The following is a 6,000-nucleotide window of genomic DNA, read 5'->3' as shown; positions in this document are numbered from 1 at the left end:
TTAACTCTGTGTGTACACTTCATTTTGAACAAGCTAAATGCCAGGTAAAGCTCAGGTAGGAAAAAACACTTAGGCAATGACGGGAGAAATGAGGCAAGTCACAGTGGGCAGGGGAGGACAGAAAGGAGGGCGGCCCCATCCTATGAGAGCTCTCAGGGAGAAAGAAAAATATTGGCCCAAAGAGGTGCTGGACCACTGACCCAGCTGGCAATGGGGCCTGTAGAATTCCACTAGAAACCGGCACTTTGGGGACATACATTTAAGCCCTGCTTCACGGTGTCAAGTTCCTTTAAAAAGATAGGGGTGAGGGCGGTTGAAAGAAGCAAAGAAAGTAAAACGGGGCCTGAGGAAAGGAAAACGGCGGGCAATCCAGGGAGAGACACGGTTAGAGGGAGTTGCACGGCAGGGGGTTGGGACACACAGGAATAGAAATTGAGAGAGAGAAAATTATTTTGCCTAGGGCTAGATGTAACTCATTACACACACACACACACACACACACACACACACACACACACACACACACTGATCGCAGTGTTCAGTGTTTAGCATTTTTTTAAGTTGTCTTAATTCCAGTCAATATGTCTTGGTAGAGGGTGGGCATGCCTGGCACGTGTATGACACCGATCAATCAATATGGACCTCTTTTTTTCACCCTTCCTTTTAGGATCATAAAAATGCCAGTCTGACCAACTTTTATCAGCCCATAGAACTCCCCCGGCCCCCGTGGGTGGAAAGATGGTTGAAAAAGGCTCCTTGGGCCCAGCCGGTGTGGCTCAGTGGTTGAACGTTGACCTATGTACCAGGAGGAGGTCACGGTTTGATTCCTGGTCAGGGCACATGCCCGGGTTGCGGGCTCGATCCCCAGTAGGGAGCGTGCAGGAAGCAGCTGATCCATGATTCTCTCTCATCATGGATGTTTCTATCTCTCCCTCTCCCTTCCTCTCTCTAAAAATTAATAAAAATATTTTTAAAAAGAAAGAAAGTGGCTGCTTGGCAGGGAGATGTAATCGCACTAAAAATAGAATGAGGGCAGGAGCCACGGAGCAGCAGGTCAGCCCGTGTCAATGGCCGGCCCTGCAAACAGCCTGTCTCTTGAGCAGAGATTAGGGCCGCTCTCGGTCAAGGGGCAGCAGAGGGCACTCCAGGCCTCATCAGGTTAAGTTGTGGTCACTTTATCTCTTGTTGTTGACGCAAAGTCCCGAGGCCGTGGCCCAGGGTTTTCCTGCCCAAATGTGTTCACAAGCAGGTCAAGGACTTGCAGACAGATAACCATTAGCAAAACAACTTTGCTATTGACAACAGAGCAAAGAAAGGTGTGTTTGCAGATGAATTATCACTTGCTTCTTAAAGGGGAAAAGAGGGGAAAAAGCTGAGTCCCAGCCTTCTTCCCCATGAGTCTGCTGAGTTGAGGGCGACCTGATTCTTGCCTTTGCCCAGTTCCATTCACATCTTCCCAACTGCAGATGAATCAGGAGCAGAAGTTTCGAGACTTCCAGTAATATCTACAGCTATCCAGTTGGATCTTATTAAGATAAAGAAATTCCTTAATGTCCGCCTTAGGAAAAAATGGGATAAAATGCTGAAATAGCAAGAAAGGAGCCTCTGAGCTGGGGAAAGCGAAGTCGCAAAAAAAAGTGCTGCGATTTCCTGGTTTGCACCTGTGTCGTGACCTCCTGGCTAAGGACATTTGGGGTGAAATCCTAAATTGATCAGGACTGAAGGCTGAGGAGGAAAATAATTTGAGAACGTGGAGGGAAGTGGGGGAAAAGAAAATCTTTTAAAACCAATCAACAAAAAAACTAAAAGACTTGAATTAAGGCCCTGGCTGGTTTGGCTCAGTGGATAGAGTGTCGGCCTGCCGACCGAAGGGTCCCAAGTTCGATTCCGGTCAAGGGCATGTACCCCAGTTGCAGGCTCCTCCCTGGCCCAGGCCCTGGTCAGGGCGCATGCAGGAGGCAACCAATCAATGTGTTTCTGTCACATCCATATTTCTCTCTGTCTTTCCCTCTCTCTCCCACTCCCTCTAAAAATCAATGGAAAAATATCCTCGGGTGAGGATTAAAAAAAAAAAAAGACTTGAATTTAAGGTTATCAGAAACAACACGAATGAGAAGCTTGGTTAATGAACACCAGGAAGGCTGTGAGCGCCATGGCCCCTTGCAGCTTGCAGTGTGATGTAACTCTTGCATAGAAGCTTCGGGGCTGAAGAAAAGAAAGCTCCTTGTGTCATGGCTGCTCTTATGCTAAAGAAGGGAACTCGCATTTTCTCTAAAGGGGCAAAATGTGAACTTGGGAATCCCACAGGGGTAAATCTGAGCTGTCTCATTAGAAAGATACTTCTCCCTCCCTCTTTCTTTGGCCTCCCGGCCGTCTGACGCACACCCACACAGACCCCCGTCCGCGCCTGTGAAGGGTCGGAAAGGTTCCTGCCGATCTCTCCCCATAGAAGCCCCGACAATGCGGCCTGTGCAGTCCGGACAATGGCATGCCACTCAAAGTCCCTCCCTTCAGATTGTCCCTCCCTTTAAAGGAGACAGCCAACGTGAATGAAACACTTTTTCCCCCTGGGGACGTCTGACTTGCTTTTATTAACCCAGATTCAAAGTGCCACTCAGAGGCCTGGACAGTCGGATCCTTTATTCTCCTAACTAGCGATTCATTTGCCCCTCAAGAATAGCATTCAGGCTCTTTCGTTTGCTATATTTCTTATTTATTTTACGTTCCCAGTGCTCCAGGAGACGTGCTTATAAAAACATTGTCATGTACTGTAAAGTCTTCCTATTAAAAGGACGTTTTAAATGGTTTCATCTTAACGCGCTTCTGTCACTCAAATTGAAAAACTTGACGCTGGTTCTTTTCCAAGCTGTTAAAGATTAGCTTGATGTAGATAAGGCTATTCCCCAAACTCATTATCTGCCTTCCGAATGCACCTTAAGGACTCCTTAATAAAGTCAAGGTTACGTGAAGCGTATTCCACTGGAAATCAGTGAATGACTATTAATAAGTCTGCATTACAGACGTTATTTTATTCTGGCTGTCCTCTTCACAATGAATGATGCTTTCCTTTTTTAGGTTTTTTTTTTAATATGTTTTTTATTGATTTTCTACAGAGAGGAAGGGAGAGGGATAGAAAGTTAGAAACATCGATGAGAAACACAGATCAGCCGCCTCCTGCAGGCCCCCGACTGGGGATGTGCCTGCAAACAAGGTACATGCCCTTGACCGGAATCGAACCCAGGACCCTTGAGTCCTCAGGCCGACGCTCTATCCACTGAGCCAAACCGGTTCTGGCATAATTTTTGAAACAATAAGGCTATTTCTTAATTCTGTATAACCAACAAATCAGTAATAACTGGTTGGAAGCGGCTTGAAAATGCTTCCACCCATTTGTAGGTGTTATATAAATACCTTTGACTTCTACATCACCCCAGGATTAAAATTCCTTCTCCACACCCAGCTATTAAACTCCCACACCCATACATATGTGGGAGTGTGTGTGCGCGCGCGCGTGCGTACACACACACACACACACATCCACTTCCTAAATAAGAATATAGAGAGCTCCCATGTGATCATCTTGGTTTTTCATCCCAGTAAAGCAAAATTCCAGTCCATGTCATGAAGTAACAGGTGTTTCTCCAGCTCACAGAGATTTAAAGTACAGCGGAGTTGCCATCACAGTAATTCTGTTGTCACCCCTGCCTCTAAGTAATCAGAATGCCACCCCAATATTATTTTCCGGTGTTTAGTCTTCCACTAAACCTGTACCTTTCCTGGCACCCACAGCAAATATGATGTATTGCATCGTAAGAATCACCTCTTTATTTTACGTTATTTTGTTAATCCTCACCTGAGGATATTTTTCCATTGATTCTTAGAGATAGTGGAAGGGAGGGGGAGAGACAGAGAGAGAGAAACATTGTTGTGAGAGACACATCAATTGGTTGCCTCCTGCACATGCCCTGACTGGGGCTGGGTATCGAGCCTGCAACTGAGCTACTTGCCCTTGACCTGAATGGAACCCAGGATTCTTCAGTCTGAGGGCCGATGCTCTACCCACTGGGCCAAACCGTCTGGGGCCCACTTCTTTAATTTTGGACCCAGAGTTTCTCCTCCCGTCTTCACCAGAGTCAAGATCCAGGGTTATTTGGGATCTTTGTAAAAAATAAAACCTAGTAATTGTTAATTTATTATAAGCCATCAGTGAGCATCTCTCATAAACTAAGAGGTTTTCGTAGTAGAATCTTCACATTTGCTTTTACCACGTACAGCAAAGCTGTGAGCAGAGCTGTGGATGCTGCTGATGGGCAGAGCCAGGTTTTCTTCAGTTCGGTTCTAACAAAACTGAGCCATCCTCACATATTTTCATTGAATCGTTTCTACTGGGATCTTCGAATCACTGTTTTTTCAGGAATGATATTCTTACCTTCTTGATACAAGTTGGATTAAAATGCAGTGTATGCAAATCACCTATATTTATTGGTAACTAGTGGCCCGGTGCACGGATTCGTGCACATTAAAAGGAAGTTCATTAGAAGGTTGCCGGTGGGGCGGGACTGGGCTAGATGGGCCCTGGAGCCAGCCTCCCGTGGTCCCTCCTGGGCCGGCCGCCCCTGGGGCAGCGCCACGGCTCAAAGGGTGTCTGCAGTCACCACAGCTCGGTAGTAAACCAGATTTGGGGCTGACAGTGCTCCAGCAACAACATAACCCGTGGCCAAAGGTGGAATCACGCAGCCCTGCAAGGAATCGGGCTCCCTCCTCTCTGGTTCTGGGGTGCCTCACCCAAGAACCGCCGCTGCCAAGTCACAGCAGCTCTGCAGTTCCTGCATTGAGCGTCTGCCCCGGTGGTCAGTGCACATCATACTTACCAGCCGGTCAGACGGTCAGATGGTCATTTAGCCTTTTATATATGTAAACCCAAATCCATCTCAAACCCAAATCACCACGTGTGGACATATGACTATAGTAACAGTGGTATGGAAACCAGTGCTGTGATGGACATTTCATGGGCTCCTGGGAATTATATCAGATGCATAATAATGTTGCGAAAACTGCACCTTACCTGCTTGAATAGGCATCAGTGGATCCTTGTTCCCTGGGCCACACCTTCTCAATAAAGAGACTTACCCACTGCTTAGTGTCATCCTGGTTGCCTGCGCTCCACACCCACCTTTAAGAAAATTGGGGCCCAGCTCAGTGGTTGAGCATTGACCTTTGACCCAGGATGTCACAATTTGATTCCCTGTCAGGGCACATGCCCAGATTGCAGGCTCTATCCCCAGTAGGGGGTGTCCAGGAGGCAGCCGATCCATGAGTCTCTCTCATCATTGATGTTTCTATCTCTCTCTCCCTCTCCCTTCTGTCAAAAGTCAATAAAAATATTTTTTAAGAAAAGAAAATCGGGAAAGCCATCAGCCTTCCTAGTGGGCGAAGACAAGCCCGGCCTGCTTCATGTTTAGGGACAGAGGAAGAACTGAAGATTTCTTAAAGTCTCTTCCATTCCAGTCGTCCCAAAGCATGCTGGGATGTTTTGCTTCTGTAGTTATCCCAGAGGAGGCCAGCCTTGCCTTCTATCTGCTGGTCTCCTCTTTTCCATCCTGTGTGAGTCTCAGCTGATTGAGTGGAGGGGCAGAGGCAAAGGGAGCATTTGAGGGAGCATCAGTACAGTGGAGTCATAGCACCGGTGGATGGCAATTCCCAGCAGGCATTTCCCAAGATCCGGATCAGTGGGATGACTCGAGATGGTCACCACGCAAGTAATCCCCGTGACTGTAGGAGGGCCCTTCTGATTGAGAAATTACTAACTCTCAGGGAAAAATAGGCTTAAGGGACAGAGGTTGCAAGTGAACCTCTAACTGAAAGCCTTTAAAATACTTTTACATCCTGTAAAAGAGAATCATAAAAGCAGCCCATGAAATAAAGAAAATAGCAATGACACTTTATACATTTTTAAATTAGTCATAATGAGCACCGTATATTTTAACTTCCATTTGCCAT

This window comes from Myotis myotis, unplaced genomic scaffold, assembly GCF_014108235.1.
Source record: "Myotis myotis isolate mMyoMyo1 unplaced genomic scaffold, mMyoMyo1.p scaffold_m19_p_23, whole genome shotgun sequence".
Taxonomy (NCBI): domain Eukaryota; kingdom Metazoa; phylum Chordata; class Mammalia; order Chiroptera; family Vespertilionidae; genus Myotis; species Myotis myotis.
This window is presented reverse-complemented; position numbering follows the sequence as displayed.